General features: G+C 47.8%; 1 pseudogene; it reads left to right on the top strand.

Annotated features, from left to right (window-relative positions):
* The first annotated feature begins 17,485 nt into the window (after window positions 1-17,485).
* LOC144823534 (transcription elongation factor A N-terminal and central domain-containing protein-like) lies at window positions 17,486-21,536 on the top strand (annotated as a pseudogene).
* Window positions 21,537-22,315: the final 779 nt, after the last annotated feature.

Genomic DNA, 22,315 nt, shown 5'->3' with positions numbered 1-22,315 from the left:
TGTATAAAGTGGTAGAGTGCAGTCACAGCCCAAAACGGATTGTTATACTTAAAACTCTCCCTCCTGGCCCCCTTGACAAAGAATGTGAATGTGGCAAAGGGGCTCCTACACGCAAATGAACATTAAATACCGATCCATGGGTTGAGTTAAGCCTCCGGTGTTTGTACTGCAGGCTCTGGAGGGCTGTGCTCGATCACAGACATATCTGCAGCAGGGGATATTGTGTGAATAAACTGTTCAGGGGTGCCTTCCAGCCTACCGCGTTCTGGAGGCAGATCCATGGGAGATAGTTCCCCAATCTGCTCATTAGAACGGAGGCAAGAGGATTGTTTTCATAATGTCCATTTTGTCCATGTTAGACACGTAGGCCAGGATATATGCCCACTCCTGAGAGGATTAGCACAAAACAGAGCCATGCCATGGGAGCGCCATGCAAGGGGTATGTATAGAGCACCATGAAAAATCCAGGACCACAGGAAGAGCAGCACAGCACAGGTGCTACTGCCCATGTGGCAGGGAAGGGGATATACATGGTCATCCAGCTTGCTTGACCTCTAGAGAACGTTTGGGTGGGACCCCCAGCAACAGTCTTTAGGAAGATTGTCACCTTACCAGTGAAAGACAAAGGGAACTTGAGAGGGTCTCACATCTTGCAAAGGCACTCACAGTGTGCTCTATAAAGCTCTCGCCCTTGTCCCATTCAAACAACAACTGTGTAACGCAGCAAATATCACACCAGAGGCCCTGGGAGGGGAAGAAGGACCAGCGGGTATGAAGACTACACGATTTAGAATGTAGAGGATAAAGGGGGGAAGCCTCTGTGCATCCATCTCTATAGTCATCTGATACAAATCATCATTCTGCCATTTTCTAAAATGATGTCACACTCGACTGTGGGAATATACTGTGAGAATAACCCCTGACAGCTCTGACGTTGAAAGTTTATGATACATTTGTAGCCCTTCTGGTGAACCCACAGGTTGCTGAATGCACTTTGTGAAATGCATGGGGTAGAGCAGAAAGAGTGGGGCAGGCCCGGGGAACACAGCTATTGACTCATGGGAGGACCTGTGTCACTACGGGTGGTATAAGGCAGCTGGGGGACACAGGAGATGTTCACTGGCAGCTGATTCCTTTTGTGATGTTGGGTCCTGCCATAGATGCCATGTTGTGACCAGTCTGGGAGAGCACATCATGGTTGATTGCTCACTCATGTGGAAGGTGCTGGGCTTGCACTTGTAATGTTCAAGGACTGCGTACCCGCAGTCTAGTTGATGCGCACGTAGACGTGCGCCTGCGTGGGCGTGATACGTCACGCCACGTAGGCTATATAATAAAGGAGGCGTGTCCCAGGAGTTAGTCCGGACCACGCGGAATGCTAATATGGTGTCCCGGGTCCTTGTGTTGGCGCAGCGACTGTGGCACTGCGCACCAGGCAACAGGGCCCCGACAATGGCGGCGAGGTCTAGACGGACCCATGCTGTGCCCCGACGCCCCTCTTAGTCCGTCCCGCTGCTGTGCGCGATTGCACAACCGACGTCAGAGGCCTCACGTGCGGCGGTCCCGGCCGGGGCTGTGTAACCCAGGCGTGAGTGACGGCGCGTGCCGACGCGCATTGCAGGCGGCCCTCGCAGCAGTGTCTGCTTGATGGAAAGTGGCAGCAGGCACACTACCCTGCAGGCGGAGCCGGTGAACAGACTCCCATCACCAGATACAGGCGCGGCTCGGCCTGCGATCGGCCTGCAGAAGCCCGGCAACCCCCTCACTGCAACGGCGGACACACCGCAGTAACACACGGATTGTTCACCACCGGCGGGGGCATAATCCAGCGCTTTCTGGCGACCCTATTGGCGTGACTGACAGGGTGAGGTCCTCCAACCTGTGAAACCCACCCCTGCGTGTCCACAAGGGAACTGTTGGCCACCACGTGCCACCATGGCGACCATTCCGCCCATTGAACCATTTGGAAAGATTGGACGGAGCGACTTCAATTCTACTTTGAGGGGGTCGGAACGGCGAGAGAACGACGCAGGGCGCTTCTCCTCCACCTTGGTGGTAAGGAAATTCACAGGATCTATAAAACCCTGGTGGAGGCCACTCCTCACACTTATGTCACGCTCCTCAATGCGCTCAACGCACATTTTGAGCCCATGGCCAGCAAGGACTACGAGCGTTTCATCTTCAGGCAGGCGCGACAGGAAGCTGAAGAATCCCTCGACGCGTTCCATTGAAGGCTGAAAGAACTGGCCAGCACTTGCGGTTTTCACGACGAACAAGAGGAAATACGCGGCCAAATCATACAGGGGTGCTATTCCTCCAACCTGAGAGTGAAGATCCTCCAAGAAGATGGAAAACCGTTGGCGGACATTTTGAAGCTGGGCCGCTCCAAAGAACTGTCGCAGGCGAGAGCGTCACACATGGAAGCGGCTCTCCACAGACCAGTCAAAGCGGAGCAAGTTAATGTGGCCGAGCAGGTCAATGTTGTCCGGCTGAAGCAACGCCCATTCGGAAGAGGAAGGCCACCAGAACGTCGGAAAGAATGCGTATACTGTGGAGGTGTGCCACACCGGGCTCAAGACTGTCCGGCGCGTGGGAGAAAATGCGGTTCGTGTGGGCGGATGAACCATTTTGCATCGGTGTGCAGGTCCTCCAAGCAAAAGCCCGAAGCAGCCCATGCCGTTAGAGAAAACCCGGACAGCGAAGACATGGACGACGACTCCAATAATTACCCGGTCCACTATGTGTTTGCCATAGACCAACCGCTAAGGAAGAAACGGCGACTCCCAAAGTGCCGAATAAGAATACAACACCAAGAGGTGAGAGCCACAATTGACACAGGAGCCTCTATTGAACTCATGGCGGCAAATGTCTACAACCAACTGCGAGAGAAGCCCGTGCTGAAGGCGGCCAAGATCCGAGTGTTCGCCTATGGACAAAAGACCCCAATCCCGTTAATGGGGTGTTTCCAAACAGAGCTACAACACTAAAACCGGAAGACCCCGTCCACCGTCTACGTAAGCAAGGAAGGCAGTGGAATGCTACTCAGTGGTCAGGCGGCCGAAGACCTCCACCTGATATCCTTCGCGATGGCGGTGCTGGAAGAAGAACTGGACACGATTCTCGAAGAATTTGAAGACACCTTCCAGGGCATTGGCTGTCTGAGAGGAAAAGAAGCATCTCTCCATATTGACCCGTCCATTCAGCCAGTAGCCCTCCGACACCGAAGAATAGCCTTCCACCTGAGGAAAAAGGTTGAGCAAGAACCAGCTAATGGGCGCACCCCGTCTGACCGACGGGGTGTCCATACATTTGATAATGGAAGGGCAAAAAGCCGAATAGATTATATCCTAGTGGATGTGAGGGATTGGCACAGGCTGGTAGATATGAGCATCGCATCTAGATTAGAGAGTGACCATAACCCACTATGCTTGAGCATACAATTTAACCAGGAGGTGCCAGCTTCAAGCCCGGGAAGGGGCACAGTGACTTTGGATATTATCTCCACAAATAACCAACGCCATGTAAGGTGGGGCAGACTGATAGAAAGCCAGAGATGTTAGAAGATCTAAGGAAGCTAGTTGTCTTTGAGATTAACATTATGAAAGAACATTGTACCGAACCCAACTTCTCCAGATTTATGGAGGAGGCACACTCTGAGTTTTTTTCTAAAATTCAGGGCTTCTTTCTAAAACCAGTAGGCCAAAAAAAGGTGGTAAAATCACCCACTAAACAGGGGTGGTATGATCAAACATGCAGAAGAGCACGTCAGAAACTTAGTCTTGAGTTAAGGAGTCAAAACAGTGAAGGAGTGAGGAAGGCCAGGGATGTCTACAGAAAAGCACAAACCAAAGCGAAAAAGCTCTGGGACGAAAATCACTGGCTTGACCTCAAATCAGCATGTGCAGCTAAGAAGCAAAAAGAGTTTTGGGCAATCGTAAAATGGGACAGGGGGGGGGTAGCAGAACGTCCACAAAACAACGTTGCAAAGAACTTATGGATAGACTTCTTTAAGCCACAATATGAATGTAATCTGGACCCAGGCCATTACCTACCTCCCCCGATGGTCTCCTTCAAAGGCGAAGTGTTTACCCTGGGTGATGTAAACATAGCGTTGGATGGGGTGTCTGTGGGGAGAGCGCCAGGAATGGACGGAATACCGGCCGATGTATTCTTAAGCGACCGGGCTTCATGGTGCCAATACTTTGTCTGGCTAGCAAATTCCATCGCTCATGGAGCTTCCATACCCAATTCATGGAAGGGTGCGGAGATCATCCCAGTCTTCAAAAAAGGTGATAAGACACTCCCAAGCAACTATAGACCCATCAGTCTTATCGATTCTGCACAAAAATTGATGGGTCGACTGATACAAAACAAACTACACGCTTGGATAGATGAGAAGGATGTTCTCTCCCCCTTCCAAGCCGGTTTCCGCCCCCTAACAAGTTCTATTGATCAGGTCTTTTATTTTCTAACTTTATACTGGAGAAACGTGACCTTGATCAATGGCCCATTGTATGCCGTATTTGTTGACCTAAAGTCAGCATTCGACTTAGTCCCGCGACAAAAATTGTGGAGTGTCCTCGCGGAAATTGGTATCAGCCCCGAACTATTGACATTGTTAGTCCGCATGCATGAAAATAACTACGCTAGGATCAGGTGGGGGGCCCAGGGCGAGGTAACTGATTCTTTCCCTGTAGAGCGTGGGGTTAGACAGGGATGCGTCCTGGCTCCCACCTTATTTTCATTATATATCAATGGCATAGTGGACTACCTGAAGAAATCCCCTACTGATGCCCCAATACTGGACGGGGTTCGTGTACCAGTATTAATGTTTGCTGATGACACGTTGCTGGTATCACAAACTCCTAGTGGCCTCCAGAAGGCAATTAATGCTTTCGGGGATTTCTGTCAGATCCAGGGCTTGGAGTTAAACACTTCAAAGACTAAGTTTATGAGTATGAATCCAGCAAAGCCATTTAGGGGCACAATAACTTTTAATGGGGCTGCCTTAGAACAGGTGGAGGCTTTTACTTACCTAGGTATCTCCCTACAGGGCAATATGAAATGGAAGTCCCATATTGACCTAGCAGTTTTAAAGTTCCATCAACTAGCAGGGGCCCTAGCACTTAAACATAAATCTTCATTAACCAAACCTATCTATCCTGTGATAGAGATTTATAGTATGAAGGTGCTAAGTGCCTGTTTGTATGGCTCAGAGTTGTGGGGTTTTGCCAACTTGAACACTTTGTCTACTGCTGAGAACAAGTTTTTGCGACGTCTGGTTGGCGTTCCACAGAGCACACCAACAATCCCCCTGTTGTATGACCTGGGGAGGAAAAAGATTGAGGACCTGGCTCGACTGCGCCCATTACTATTCTGGAGACGAATAATGTCAACGCCGGAGCTAGGTCATTATGCCTCCGCCCTCATGGACATTATTAAGAAGGACCGATTCCATACAATAACATGGCTCAACGAGATCCGGAACCTATTAACAAAACTCCATCTAGACCATTTATGGACTAACACTGCCTTCCCATCAAAGGAGATTGTGAAAAAAATGTACTGGGATATGACTTTGCGATCTGTTTTGACCTCTAACCCACATTCCATGTTAACATCCCGGTATTTGGAAATCAAATTTACTCCATTTTGTGAACTATACTGGGATTTTATTACAAAACCTATGGATAGAAAGTTGTACTTCCAATTTAGAGCTGGTAGTTTGCCCCTTAACGCTTTCACACAAAAGTGGTCGCCTAGCAATGTTAATATATGTAACCATTGCAAAGACTTGGTTGAGGACATCTCGCACTTTCTGTTTGTCTGTCCTCTTTATGCTTCTCCAAGAAGGAGGTGGTTAAAACCAGCGTGTCAGAATTTAGGGACACGTAGGTGCCAGGAAGCACTTAGAATTTTGGAATCAAACAGCTCCCCTCCTTTAGCAATTGCAGTAGCAAAATACCTGGGATGGGCATGGATCATTCGCACTCGCACTTTAGCCAGTGGAGTTAGAGGAAATGTAACGTGATTTTATGTAGATTATAATTAATCATGTGTAGTGAAATTGAGTTTTTAGCAGTAAATGCGTTTCTTTTAGTCATGATTCGTCAGCGTTTTGAATTTAAGTGTTTTAAAAAATGTGATTGTATTCTAGAATAGTATTTACTGATGTATAGGTTAGGGCGTCAATGCTTTTATGACAATGCTGTCGAATAAAGCTTTTGAATTTGAATTTGAGAACTTGACACCCTCGAAAGACAAGGCATAATTGAGAAAGTCAGCGGGCCCACTCCGTGGGTATCGCCAATCGTGGTGGCGCGGAAACCCAAACAGCCAGGACAAGTCCGCATTTGTTTCGACATGCGCCTACCCAACGCAGCAGTGAAAAGGGAACGACATTTGACGCCCACCATAGATGACATTCTGGGGGAGTTGAACGGAGCGAAGTGGTTCTCCAAAATGGACCTGAGGTCAGGGTACCATCAGCTACCCCTACACCCGGATTCTCGGTACATTACCACTTTCTCCACCCACGTGGGCCTCCGGCGCTATCGACGACTTAATTTCGGGATATCGAGCGCCGCCGAAGTCTTCCAGAACACTATCCGGGAGGTCCTTAGCGGGCTCACGGGGGTCCTGAACGTCAGCGACGACTTGCTCATATACGCGAACACCGTTGAGGAACATCACCAGAGGCTCAGAGGCGTATTGCAAAGGATCAAGGAGTCAGGCCTGACGCTACATCGTGAAAAGTGCCAGTTCCTCCAGAATAAGATCAGCTTTTTCGGATATACCTTCTCCGACAAAGGAGTCGCCCCAGACCCAGACAAAGTGAGAGACGTGCAAGCGGCCCCAGCGCCGACCAACATATCGGAGGTACGGAGTTTCCTAGGTATGGTAAATTTCTGCGGAAGGTTCATCCCAGACTTGTCCAATCTCACCAGACCTCTACGTGAACGCACCAAGTCCACCACCCCCTGGCAGTGGGGAGAAGAGCAGGATCTGGCATACCAGAACACTAAAGCTGCGCTGTCGGCTGACAAGACTCTGTCGTACTTCGACCCTGCTAAAGCAACCAACATAGCGGTGGACGCCAGTCCATACGGATTAGGAGCGGTTCTGACACAGCGCCAAGGAAGTGAAGACTGGGCGCCCATTGCCTACACCAGCCGATCCCTGACCGGAACCGAACAACGGTACTCTCAGATCGAGAGGGAGGCAATCGCAATCCACTGGGCCTGCAGGCACTTCCACGTGTACGTCTACGGGCATCCGTTCACAGTATCCACAGATCATAAGCCCCTAATTCCACTATTCAGAGGGTCCGTGTCCAAACCTCCACCCAGAATAGAGAAGTGGATCCTCCAACTCCAGGAGTATGACTACAAGCTGGAATTCAAACCTGGGGCGACGAACCCGGCGGACTACCTCTCGAGGCATCCCAGAGCAGCAACTAGTAAGGAAGAAGAAGATGCCAAAGAAACAGAGGAATATGTAAAAATAGTACTAGAAAGATCAAGATCCCTACCCATGAGCATCGACATGATCGTAGAGGCGACCCGCAGCGATGAGGTCCTCCAACTGGTAGTAGGCGCCCTGCGGGCCAACGACTGGAGGACCCTTCAGGCATCACTAAGCAAGAGAACGCCCGAAGCAAAGCGCGCCCTGGAAGCCATCATCAAGGTAAAGGAAGAACTGTCAGTGGACAGTCAAGGGTGCCTCCTAAGGGGACCACGGATCGTGATGCCAACAAGTCTGACCCAACAAGCAATTGAACTGGCTCGCCGTGGACACCAGGGAATGGTGAATTCTAAAAGTCGACTCAGGGCAAAAGTGTGGTTTCCGGACATGGACACCAGAGTGGAACAGACTGTCAAGGAATGCCACTGGTGCCAGGCGGCAGGACTGCCTGAGTGCCCACCCCCAGTCATCACCGAAGATAACCCGAGAAGACCATGGGAACAAGTAAGCGCAGACTTCGGACACCTTCCAGATGGCCGATACATGCTCGTCATCGTTGATGACTTCACCAAATATCCAGAAGTGGAACTATTAACTTCACTGGCTGCCAAAGAAGTCGTAGCTAAGTTCGAAAAGGTCAACGCCACACACGGTATCTTCGAGCGGGTCAAGACCGACAATGGACCACCTTTTCAGGGGCAAGAATTCGCTGACTATCTCAAGGAGTGGGGAATTCAACATCGAAAAGTGACCCCCAGATGGCCCCAAGCCAACGGGGAAGTCGAGAGGTTTATGCGGACTCTCAACAAAGTCATCCGGGGGGGAGGAGCTTAGCCGGCAACCATGATGGCCGCTTAAACCCTCGGCTCCGCCGACCCTCTCGCTTTCCTCCCGCACTGCAATCTATCCTGTAATTTATCCTGCATGTGAGCCGAGTTTTCGGGACGGGGAAGTGACCCCGATCTCAATGGTGTGTTCCCCGGCGTGCTTCCAGCGGCGGAGGTGGTGAATTGTCCTCGCTTCTTCCCCGGCTCCTAATGGCGGTGAGACCGGGTCTTTGTGCGTGAGGGACGGCCGGCCCCGACCACAGCGGCGGCGGCCATCGTAGGCGGGAGGAGTCTGACGGCTGGAGAGGGGTTGCCGCACTGCGCTTCCCGCTGCAGAGATCTCCGCTGTTCCGTGAGACAGCACGCTTGGAAGATATTGCTGCTGCACGGGATACATTGTATCATCTCCCCAGCCCGTGGAGGACCCGGACATTTATTTCATCTCTCCCTACGCTGTGGTGGGAGCCATTTTGTATGTCGCACACTCGGCGCTTGTGTTTGATGACCCTGGGCACTATTGAAGGTCCGGGTAATTGCTGCATTGATCAGCGCTGTGTGTGGTGACGGGATGGAGTCTGCTGTTCCTACGCCTCTTGCCCGGATGTGCTCTGAAAGGCGTCGGCGGGGTGACCGGCTGATCGCAGGAGGTGCTAACGATCAGCTTCGAGGGCCATTACATACCGGTGAGCCCCGGGCAGAGTCGAATGTTGCGTCCTTTCTTCCTGGGGCACCGCTGATGACCAGCGATATCCTGGGCGCTCTGGGTGCTTTGCGGGAGGCCCTGCACGATAATGCCCGGAACCTGGGGGAACGGCTGAATGCTATTCTACGAGATGTGCCCTCGACTGGTTGTGCTTGTTCTCGAGTGCGAGGCACTGCGCCACACCCTGTGTCCGCATGCAGTGGACTGCCTATCCGGGTATTTACGGAGGCATCGGAGGAGAGGGGTCTTGATGCAGCCGCGGTGTTGACCGCAATGGTTGTGCAGAGGTCTGGTGTACGTGGATCCGTGCAGTGGCTGGGGACTCGTCTCCGGACACCATGTCCGGCAACTTCTTTGTGGTATTATGGTGTGCCTCCCCACCCTTTCCTGAAGCTATTGCTGCTGTTCTGGCCAGCCGGCCTTGGGGGATTGCTGCTGTGCGTTGCTTCTTACTGTACTGTTCCTGGATGTACAGTGTTGGTTTGGATAAACTTTGTTGGACAGCACCCCGTTCTTTTGTGGCCTTCCCGTACGCCTAATTCATCTAAGATGGCGTCTGCGCGGCTGGACTTCGTCGACGCACCGGATCGAAGGGGGCAAGGATGAGGACGATTCCTTGATTACTGTTGCTTGCACTGCTGGGATTATGACGGATAGGCGATACATGGACTGGGATGAACGTTGGTATTACATCGGGTCGGGGGTCCGGGGTTGGGCGGCTGAGAATACATGTGTTGGTTGTTCTCCTCCTCCATCCTTTCTTCTTTCTTCACCTTTTCTTTAACTGTATTTCACATTATATTTTTCCCTACTGTGGGGCGGTTCCGGGGCGACAGGCACACTGTTAGTGGGTTTGGCCGTAGCCATTACAAGGGTGCAGGGTGGTGGGTGCGGGGGGGGTTTGTTATTTTAGTTTGTTTTGTTCTATGGTCCCTATCGCTCTTTTCCGGCTTTGGGAGGGTTCTTTCCTCTTCAAGGGGTTGGCTGTTTCTGGGTCTTGCACCTTTTCTCTTCCTGTGTTCCGACAAATTTTTGTTTCCTGTTCTTCGGGATGGGCTCTCTGGGACTACGCTTGGAATTGTTGTTTTTCGACATGCTGCTTGTTATCCGGTCTTATTGTCGCGGTTGCTTAGCCTATATAGTAGCTGTATTTTTAGCCTGACTTTGATTGTAAATGGGGTACGCCCCTCTTGCTGCGTTTCCTTTGTGTTCCTTTATGTGAGATGTGCAGTCCTTTCTGTTGCAGCCCCCTCACTTCATCTAAACTTAAAAATGAAAACCCATATCCTGTGTTGCGCACCCCGTTCTCACTTCTGGCGTACTTTGCAATATCCTGATTGTAAATTGCCCTATTGTTCTCCTGTTTTTTCTCATCTGTCTTTGCAGCCGGCCGTGATGGTTGTGGGCTTGCGCATGTATCTCCTAATTTTGTCTCAATAAAGGTTTTCAAAAAAAAAAAAAAAAAAAAAAAAACAAAGTCATCCGGATCGCCCATGCTGAGGAGACACCGTTGGAGCGAGCCATCTACACATTGCTGAGGGAGTACCGGCTCACACCCCATCGCACGACTGAAGCTGCCCCGGGACCGTCGGCAATGGGAAGGATAGTCCGAGACACAATACCCCACCATCATACCTGGGCCCCAAACGAAGTAAGCTCCCGACGAACCATGCTCAATCGGAAGCGATCGAATGACTACGCCAGCTTCAGACGCCGAGCCAAAGAACCATCCATCTGGGAAAGAGATCAAGTCTATGTAAGAGACAGGTACCCGGGGAGCAAATTCCGACTCCCGTTCGAACCCAGACCCTGGACAGTCACACGCCGCTCCGGCACAATGGTAACTGCTCAACGGGATGGAGAAACCGTCACGCGCAATGTCTCTTTCTTCAAGAAAGCCTCCGTTCCATCAGATGATCAGTCCAGCCAAGAACCAGACCGAGAGCTGACCAACCCAGGGGAAGGAAACAACAGCCCACCAGGACGTGAGCAGGGAACCCCATTGGACAAGTCAGCATTGAGTTCACCGGCCGCTGAGATGCCTAGCGCTGCTAGCCCCCACCTGTCCGGAGAAGGGCTGTCGCCAACCATGTCCCGACAGGAAACCCCACGGAGAGTTTTGTTTCGCGGAGAGGCAGCGGGCTATGGACTGAGGAGAAACCCAGCCCCATCTTCGCAGCTGGCGGACTTTGCAGTGGGCTGAAGTCCGAGTACCTGATCACCAGACTGGTAACAGGCCGGATGGCCGTTCTCACTTATTCTCCCAGCAAAATGATGCCGAGTGACTTTTGAATAATTATTGTGTTTTGTTTTAATAAAGGTTGAAAGGGATGTAATGTTCAAGGACTGCGTACCCGCAGTCTAGTTGATGCGCACGTACACGTGCGCCTGCGTGGCCGTGATACGTCACGCCGCGTAGGCTATATAATAAAGTAGGCGTGGCCCAGGAGTTAGTCCAGACCACGCGGAATGCTGATATGGTGTCCCGGGTCCTTGTGTTCGGCGCAGCGACTGTGGCACTGCACACCAGGCAACAGGGCCCCGACAGCACTTTCACTCTGTCACCTGGCATTCTGTAGCCTGTCCTCATGCTGAGACGGAAGAATCGCCTCTGCTGTGCACATTTGCTAATATCAGGCCGATGATGCAATGAAAGCCAGCCCTGAGGAGTGGGGCCTCTTTAACCAGAAATGCCCCCCAGTCTCGTCTTTTCGAAAGTCAGATAAGGCGCTGTGGGCCAGACCTGTCTTTATAGTCAACAATGATGGCCATGCGGGGAATTGGAGGACAAAACCTACATTGGGAAAAGTAAAGTTGGAAGTGCCAGGATGCAACCTTCTATTGATTGGAAGGACAGGGCTGGAGGACGTCCCTCTGGATACCTGGGCCGCCGGGGAGCTCTGCCTGTGAGTCCCTTGTAGCAGGGCTCACATGCACATGCAGCTGCAGCCGGTGGAGGACACTGAGGGGGTGCTTGTGGGCGCGTTCACGTACTCCTAGCATGCTACTGCCTACTTCTGTACTTCCGGGAGATATTAATGGATGCTTGATTGCGGATCTTGCTCTCATGAAACTGTTTACTGTCACTAGTCATGCATTCCTCTGGCTTAGTGCAGAAGTGTCACTTATCACTGGCGCTGAAGTGTCACTCATCACTGGCGCTGAAGTCTCATCCCTCCCAGCATCAGAAAGTTGATGTCGAACATTTTGAGTCAGAAAAAAAGAGATAGATGCCAAGTGCTTAGTTTGCATTGAAATGCGGCAGATAGAATGTGCTTGTGTCCTTTGCTCAGCATGTAGCTGTATGCATGAAGTAGCTGTATGCATGAACCAATTATCTTATTTACTGCAGCAATAAAGATGAGAATAGTGGGTACCGGCATAGACAAATGTTGGTCTCTGTAATGGAGCTGAATGTCCACCATGCCTCCCAAATGTACTTTAGGTCAGTAGGAGCTCCGGCCGGCACCTCATGTCTTGCCTCAGTGGAGGATTCCTGGAAAGACAAAGAAGGGAAATACTTCGATTACTTGCTGGTAATCCCCTTACTATGAAAATATGTGCTCCTCTCATTCCGTACATCATGAGGCACGCTCGCATCTTGGAGAGTTGGTCTCAACAGCCTACCTAAAAGAAAAATATCAAATTTGTACCTCACCCTCCAGATGCACCTATCTATATAAAGAAACCTTCGGAGTTGACCAGCACAGTAAACCAACGCGATCAAGGTTGAGCACAAATTATTTGTAAGGACTGGGACGAGGAAGTAGAATCGAAGAAATATGATTGTGATGAGCAATTTAACTATTACGTCATCAGATCCTTATTTACATCAGAAAGATATACCAAAGCAGACATGATCAAAATTGATCACCCACACAAGCAGCAAGCCAGAAAGAGTAAAGTTGTGGATCAAAGGAGGAAGGGCTGAACCAACAAGGCCATCCGAGGTCTAAGTGCCAGTGTCAAAAGCAAATGAACAAGTACTAGAAGCCCAAAAGATAGACTGTCCAAGTGCACCCAGAGGAGCAGACCCCTAAAAGAGAGAACACCTGAAATAGTGACCGAAAAGAATCCGAAGAAATTAAAAGAACACACTGCCGGCAACAAACAGAAAGAGAGCCAGAACAAGCCAGAGGCAGCTGCACAAAGACTATCTAGCAGAGCAGGCACATCCCAACTGAAGCAAAAATGTAAGCTAAGGTCAATTATCCTAAGGGTAAAGTGGATAAGTGTTGGACATGAACAGATCCGAGGGGGAGACTGAAACCTTCTCAAGAAACCCTACTCCAAGTGCCCTCTGGGACCCAAGAAGGGAGGACTACTAACAGGCACAATGCTACACTCAAAACTAGAGATGGGTGAAATTGTGTACATTTTTTCTGGTGAAAATTCACAAACTTCCATGGTGATTTTGCAAAATCATGCTTTGCTAGACATTTTCTGTACAACAAGTCTCCCACTTGCACCTCGCAAGTTTTTTTAATGAGAGATGTGGGCTCGAGTAAAAAGATTGCACGAAATCGTGTGATGGGATATTTTGAGAAATATTTGAATTTCACACACAGTGAAATTAGGGAATTTTGCAAATTTCCTGCAAATTTAAAATCCCACTCAGGCATTCTCAACCCATGAAATAAAGATACACCATCCTGCCCTTTATACCAAAGAAAAACCCAAGGTGAAGCATGGTCAAAAGTCACTCATCACCCACAAGGGAAAGACCCAGCCAGCAGATGAGGTGCACCACGGTAAACACCTACCAGAAGGTCCCAGAGAAGAAAACCTCACACAAAGTGCCGGGTCTGGTATGTCAGAGAAATATACAAACTTAAAGGGGTATGTACATGCAAGCTGTGCTCATTGCCATGCAATAGGATACAAATCTCTGAGCCATAGCATAGGTGAGGCCAGTCAAGTGCAGGACCTGCTGCTAACAAGGCCAATGGCTAAGATAAATACAATAGAACATGAAGCAAGGAATCAAACAGACCATACGCCAGGAGGCTCGGTCCCTGGTCCATGTCCAAATGAATAACAGGGACAAGAGTGAGACCAAATCATACAAAAAAGGCAGAGAGCGAGTTCAAGGTCCCAACACGAAAACACTTAATAGTAGGTGAAATACAGTCATGCTATTTCAAGCTCTCATCCACTAAGGAACATTTGGGAAAAATACCACCAAAACCCAGAGCCAAGAGCCCAGCAAGAAAATTTGCAACAAAAAAAGAATGTCCAGGACATCCCATGCCCCAAGCTGCAAGGCCCAACTGGCAGCCAGGACCACAGAACCCCAGAAGCCCAAAAGGTAAGCCCATAAGAGGACAGCCAGACTGAATCAGCAGAATAAGCAACCCCTAGAAGTAAATACCAGAAATGCACAGCCTAGCAAAGGCAAGCACTGCAGAGTGGAAAGTACAGGACCATCACACAAGACATCAAATTCACAACCCCAGTCCAATGCACGAGCATGGCGTGGCCCACACAAGCTGCCAATGGCATCTCACATCATCTTGGATAGACAACAACACAAATATGGCAGGAGAGACTACAGGAGCAAGAAAAAAAGGTCACACTACAGGAGGTAAAAGCATTTCCAAGCAGCCAGAAGCAAACATCAATGGGTAGAGCAAAGCAAGAATCAAGAAACAGGAAACAAATAGGGTTCCTTAATGGCATTAATGGCTAAGATACCGAAAATCCCAAGTTCAACATGGAGCAAGAGCACAAGGCGCAAGCAGCAAAAGGATCCAATGTACAAAGAATAAAGGCATCCAATCCCTATGACAAAGACACCCAGATGCAGACCTGTAAAGAACAGGGAGAGGGACCAACCATAAACCCTTCATTTCAACTGAGACCCAAGCATCCCTCAATATGACATATCAGTAGGCACATTCAAGATGGCCTCAATTCCTGCAGTATAGTCGAGGGAGTGGGTAACACTCCAGAACAAAATCATGCTAAGGGAGACAGAGGGCCATCCGACCAGGGAGCCCCCACAGGATGAAAGAGACCACCCCACGCAAGGTAAAGTAGCACTTGGGGCTACCCTCCACGATACTACTTGCTATACAAGCAAGAATGTGGAATCACCCACTAAAGAAAAACAGAAACCCCACTGGAAGACTTAAAAGTCAAAATGGTAAGTCTCTGGCACACAACTCACACAGCACTGAGATACCATCAAAAAACCCTGACAAAGGGACAAAAAGGGGCTATGACTAGCAAATATAAATCCCAAAGCTAATCAAAAGTGAGAGGAGCACATACAAAGTAGAACATGAAAGTACAAAGAAGCCCGAGAATAAGAGGATAGTTTTTCCACAATAAAGCAAACATGCCGTTCCCTTCACAGAAGCCAGACATTGAATGGAAGCAGGGCAGACGACCCATCAATATCATGAGCCATAAAATAGCATGGAGTGGACAAGAAGACCTAGCAACAATATAGAAATAATTCCCAGGAATGAAATGGGAGGAGCCAAACCAAAGCAGAAACCAATAGGGTAAAACCAGAGAGCAACCTACAAATACCAAGCCCATCAGGAAGAAAGCATAGACAACAACATCAAACCAATCTGCGCATCAGTTTGCGCCAGCACAAAATGGCCTAGCCTGTGGACCAACCTTTTTTTTACTGCAGAAAGCAATGGGAACACCAAGCACCACCAAAATACACAAGGAGTGGAGCAAAAAAAGCCAGGCCAGAAGGAAGTAACAACACACATAGTTAGGGAGTATTACCTACATACAAACATCAGCCTGGAGACTAAAGGAGGCAAAAGAGCAAAGGTGCAGAACACACAGAGAACAATCAAGCACCAACATGAAACAGAACACTAAGGGCAGCCCCATTACCAACTTTCACACATACACCAACATGGGTGAGTAAGCAGGGATGCAGAGTAAATCAAGGAGGCAAAACTATATTCCACAAGCACTATGCCACTCAACAATGACCAGAGATCATAAACAACTACACCTGTCAGGGCTCTAGAAACGGTGCTATAACAAAACCCTGAATCATATCAACCAGAAGAAAAGGTAATGGACGGCTAACCATTGGACCCGCCACACAGCAAGATAAGTCACACATTCCACAAGTCTGAGTCCCAGATTAAACACAGGAAGAAGACCAGTCGCAGTCTTTACCCCAGTCAAAGAGTGTATACCCAATCCTAGCCCCATGCACATTAGGAATACAGAGTAGGGAATCCAGACATCAGAACTACCACCAAACAGCCTATCAGTAGATCCAGCAATAAGGAGCAGCCCCCTATGCTGAGCATTCAATTCAGTCCTTAGCATATAGCCTAATTAGGAGATAACACACATTGGCACAAGTGCATCCCATAATATCCATACCCGGGCAATAATCAATTCTACTTGCCTGCGCTAGATTGATTATTGCCCGGGTATGGATACTACGAAGTCCACCCTGTATTATGGAATGGTGGTCTCTGGTCAAAGAAACATATGGTATGGAGTCCTCATTAGCTAAAATAAGAGGAACACAATCATTAATGAAACTGGACAAAATTTGGGGTACAGTTATTTAATATTTCATATGTATTTTATACGTATTTGTTACTTTTGTAATGATATTGACCAACGTTGTTTCGGAAAATACTTTTTTTTTAAGTAGCTTTTTTCTTAATTCCTTCTTTTCTTTTCTTTTCTAATCCCTATTACATATTTGATTGGACTGTATTTCTCATGTTGTTAATTTAAAAAAAATGGAGTTTTTTTTTTAAGTGCATCCCAGCTACAAACAAAGATAGTAAGTAGGTGGGGACACACACAAACAGCCCTAAATCCAGCAGGGACTAAAGTGGGAAATCCAGGACCAGTCAGCATACCAGCAATGGCAAAGTAACACAAGTGCTGCACACAGGCCTGGAACAACCTAGCCCGAGCCCCAACCATGAAGCAGATGGAGAAGGGTCCACACAGCCACACAGCCACGAATTCCATATCCATTCCAGAGATTTTCTGCATCTTCATGCAGATCAAATCAAAAACAATCTCAGAAAAGAATTAGTGATGAGCAGGTCAGACATTATGAAGCCATGAATCCCCATAAAGCCAAGCAGGGAGAATGGGACACTAAATAGCCACCCAGAGGAGTTGAGACAGGGAATATCTTGACGTCCCAAAAGCAGCAGAGACATTAATGGAAGCCCAACAGGTAACAAACCGGGAACAAAATAAGGGGTAATTTACCTGTCCTCCAGTGACAGGAACTCAAGTGCGCCACAGCGGGCACATACACCCATCCCCACAGGCAGTACATGTTGGAGGCCCGCACCCATTTCTGCTAGTTAGAATGGGTAATCTACATCCATCAATGGTAGCTCATCAATATCCAGTACAGAAACCACAAGTGCACCCTCAAGCCCTGAAGAAAGCCTTTGAAAGGCAGACAAAACACTGGGACCAGCACCACACAACACCAAACAAGCCCAGAAGCGAAGCATGAGTGCTGACAATGCCAGCCGAGGCTAGTCCACAAGTCCGGAAGTGCCCAGGAATCCAGCACAGCAAGAACACGGTCTACTCTACAGGGCAAACAAATGACATGCAGCAGAAAAGGCCCAAACAGAGCCCACAAGGTAAGCAGCAATCCTCATCCATAGATAGCAACCACAGGACAATTAAGTCCCAAAGACAAACAGGTATGTGGGAAGAGCTAGTCCCTTAAAGGCACCCTTTGAGGAGGGTAGTTGGATTTTTTCATTTGAGTAGATAGTAGGATGTCTGTTTCCTTTGTGTGAGCACACTTGAGGGTACTAAAAATGGGGGGAGGAACTGGGAGGAGTTTAGGTGGAGACAAAGCAATCTCCGAGAGAGAGAGGGGAACGACAGAGAGCGGCAGAAAAAGATAGAAAGTGAGAGGGGTAGAGAGAGGGAGAGAGCGAGACAGCTCTAGTCCTCGTTCATTGCACTCGTAGTAGGCACTAGTAAAACACTGAGAAAGATCAAGACAGCCAGTACCACATTAGAGGAGTTTTGAAGGCTAGAAACACCTCTGAGATTCTTTTAAGCTAAAGGGACTGTACAGATCAACTATGTAAAAATCACAGTAGCAGTCGTATTTAAAAAGCAAAATTTCTGCCTTGATCAAAGGAATAGATAGTGACTAGCCACTTGCAGTTAGAAGGTAAAGTACTGACGATCACAGGAGACAGTTCTCAGAACAAGTCTAGAATTGTTTTCAATAAAACCCAATCAATGATAGAAACCAGGGAAAATGTAAAACTGAAGAAGGGCTATGAAGTCATTAAAGTCAGGCACGGGCACAGTTTCATCTTGTTGCCTGATCAAGAGCCACAAAAGGAAGCTGAAAAGCAAATACTCTAATCAGACCTGGATGTTCACCCTACAAATACAGTGTAGGGAGCCAGCATCAAGATTACAGCTTCAGGAGCCAGAAGTTTCTGGCACAGAATTTAGGGTATCTCGAAGACAATGAGACAACAAGAGTGGACCCGCCAACGAGAGAACCTGCCCCAAGTGTTGAGAATCTCAAACCTTAATCAGGGTTCCTGTGAATAATAAGCTCACTTTCACAATTACTTCAACAAGAAGCAGAAATCTGACCCACAGAAAAAAAAGTAGCTGGAAATCCCGCCTCGTGGAGACAGGAATATCAAGAAGCAATTAATTCACTCCTGGTGGCACTGAAGAAGCACACAGCATCAGACTGGAAAGAACTGAAACATGGCAAGTATAGGAAGTTCGACAAAACCTCCGTCTAAGAGGAACGTAACGCTCAAAGGAATAACTCGAATGTTTGACCATGGCAAAAGATGGCTATCTGAGATTCAAGATTAAAGGTACAAGCAAGTACAAGGAAACTAAGAGAGAGGACAGAAGGCACACAGTGTCTCCATGAAGCAGCCTTAACTCATCGTGAAGCCTCAGAAATAAATACAAATAAACACATCGGAGACAGGTAGATGATTTCATCAATCCAATCATCAGAAAACAAACATCCTGGAGAAGGATGAAGTAGACCATAGTATCTACCGGTGGAAGACCAAACAATGAGGGCCCTAAAGAACAGAAACAGAGAAACGACATGTGAGACGGAGTCCAGGATATTGGAATACTCACAATTCACTAGAATGTTTAAATGTATTACAAAATCCATAATGTGGCTTCTGTCTTTGAACTTGCTGGATCTGATCTCAAAGAATTAGCATAGAAATACTTCAACTTATAAAACGCAACGGTCCTGTCTATGCTGGGCCGAGGTAACATAAGTATCCTTTTATTTTGATATATCGCATATTTTTCTCTAAGATGGTTAAAATATACGTTTTGGGAGTACAAAATTGCACACTGTACCTTGTGTAATAGCTACTTTCTGCCCTAAATTGTATTCAGCCAATCCTATGGCAGCCTGATTGTGTTTTACCTAGTGGAACACGAATACGTATTTTCTTCAGTTGTTACAATTCTAAGAGTCAGACTCCTTACCTCTTCTGGGGCATATATGTTTTAGCTAAATACAACCAGGACTACCTACAGCTCGAGGAGGATTATGCGGAAAGGAGGGCAGTCATTCAGTGGTCTTTGAATCTCCATTTTTTCTGTACGTATATACAGCCACGGCCAGCAGTGGGAGTACCTGCAGGGCGGTGACGTGGGGAGGGGGGGGCAGGGTGGGGGAAAGTAATGTATGGATTACAGAGTTTTACAGGTAAGTAAACATTTAAATAAATAAAACGAATTTCGCTGCGCGCACTGCATAGGGAGACCAACCGTCCGTAAATTTCACGGACTGCCCGTAATTTGGGCCTCTTGTCCGTTGTCCGTGAAGACTTCTTTCACTGACGCCTTTTGTCCGTAATTTCAGCTGCCCCCTGCAAGCAGCCTGAGAGTCCTGTAACTCTCTCTGCGGGGGGCCAGCTCAAGCTCCTGCTGTGAGCAGTAGCCTGCTACAGCCCCTCCCTGACCTGACACAGACTGCTATCAGGCCCATTATGATTCTGTATGTCGGCCTAATTATCACATACAGAATGATAATGGGCCCGTGACAGCATTTGCTGGGCCTCCTCTTGCACTTACTGCTCTTCTCATGGATCGTAACAATTTGACATTTGTAAAATCAATCTACACAGGCTAGTCTACCTGAAGGGTACATTTTCCGATTCTCTTTTTAAAAATTTTGTTTTTTCCAATTAAAAAGAGAAATACTTAACCGACCTTGCAGCACAAACCTTAACTTTTACTTTTAACTTTATTGCGTGAAAATCCGCAGTCAGCGAGCTTTCAAGACTTGTGACATGATTTCGGTGTTATCGTTGTGCATGCGAGTGATATTTACATGCCTCGTGAGTGACAGTTAACACAGATAGCTTAACAGCCCAGCATGAATATGAAGAAAGAGTAGAAGAAAGAGTCCATCTTATTCAGAAACTGCTCACTGAGAAGGATTATGAATGATGATATAAATGCCATTTAGCTGAGCTGGAAATCGCTGATGTGACCTTTGAACTTTTGCAAGAGACTGACATGGTTGCAGCTGTGTACAGAGTCCTAAAGACCTGCCCATCACGTAATTTGAAAAAAAAAGCAAAGTTCCTGGGGCCTTATTTATGAAGGCCTTGCGCCGCCGGTGAGTCACTTTTTCCCATTTTAAAAGTGACGCACCGGCGGCGCAAGGCCTTCATAAATACGGCCCCTGTTATCTAACTAAAAAGCGCTTTATAGAAGCATCTACCATGGATCCACGTACTTGCAAAATGGCATTTCTCAAGGAAAGAAAAAGGGTGATGAAGAAAACGTTAAACTGCTTTCAGAAGAGCCAACGGGGGCCTCTTTGGAGCACAGTTCTATGAAAGTCTTGCACTCATCATATCCATTGCCATTAGAAAGCGTACAAAAGGAAGCATACAGTGCACTGAAGATCGACCTCAGTCTTAGTCAAGAGGACAATCCTGGTTGTCATTTGGAACTGGTGAAAAATGTTGTAACACACCAGGAAAAGGAACACAATATGGCCGCTCTGAGGACCAAATGCACAGAGTTGCTTTACCGAGCTTTGGCAGATTCCATTACATCGCAAGCGAATGAAGAAGAGGTGATTTGGGACTTAGCAAAGAAAATCGATGAGGACGTCTTCTCTGCACAGGCCAACAATAACAAAAAGTAAAAAATTTGCATCAGGAGCAAAGTTTCAAACCTGAAGAACCCCAAAACCCCCCACTTGAGGCAACACTTGTTCTTAGAAGCTCTTAGCCCAAAAGAGTTTGTTAAAATGACTGCCCTGGAAATGGCTAGTGATGAGTTAAGGAGACTCAGGGCTTCATATACAGAATTGTCAGTCCTGGAACACCAGCTTCCCCATGGTGTGGAGGGAACCACCACAAATAAAATTAAATGTCAGCGATGTGAGAACTTTAATTGCACAGCAACAGTGATCCCTAGAGGAACACTCTTTCTCCCTGGTTGGGTGTAGAATGGAAAACCAGATGATGACCTGTAATGTTCGCGGAGATAAATGGTACAATAACGGGTGGGTTTGTTTGTAATCTGTTTCAGAAAGTTCACCATAACTTCATTTAGTAGTGAATACATATTTGGCCCGCCTAGAAGTTAACAAAATTGTTTTTACCATTGTTTGTAAAAATGCAACGAAGATTGCTCTTACTTTTCACCATTTTAATACATCCCAATGTGATTGGCTAGGAATCCGTCAGCCCAGAGCATGGCAAACTGTTTTTGTTTACGGGCTCCTGTCACCTCACCAGGGGCCAAGCTCTGGGGGGTGGAGGTTTCATTTTGGATAATGTTACCCAGGTTTCTCCAATATGCAAACGCAGGTATTTAAGTTTCACTCCGGCACACTACAGATGCAGTGCAAGGTTCTCTCAACCTAATATAAACTTATTTTGACTTGTGCTTGTGTTGGTTGTCTGTTTACTTATGTAATATTGTGCTACCTCCTTTGATGTGTCTGTAAAATGTACCTTTCGTCCCAAATTTTTGTCCTGAATTCTGACCTTCTGTCCTGAATTTTTGTCCTGAATTTTGACCCTTTGTCCTGAATTTTTACACTCACTGTCCTGAATTTTCACCCATGCCAGTTGGTCACCCTAGCACTGCATCGCATTTGGGGATGCAGTGCACTCAACGAAATTCGTTTTATTTATTTAAATGTTTACTTACCTGAGAAGCTCCGTAATCCATACATTACTACCCCCCACCCTGCCCCTCCCCACGGCACTGCCCTGCAGGTACTCCTACTGCCGTATATAGAATCACTGGACTGTAGTGCCGGGCATTGTATTATTTAGGTGTAACGTTCACA

This window comes from Lissotriton helveticus, chromosome 3_1 (assembly GCF_964261635.1).
Source record: "Lissotriton helveticus chromosome 3_1, aLisHel1.1, whole genome shotgun sequence".
NCBI classification, from domain to species: Eukaryota; Metazoa; Chordata; class Amphibia; order Caudata; family Salamandridae; genus Lissotriton; species Lissotriton helveticus.
This window is presented reverse-complemented; position numbering and strand designations above follow the sequence as displayed.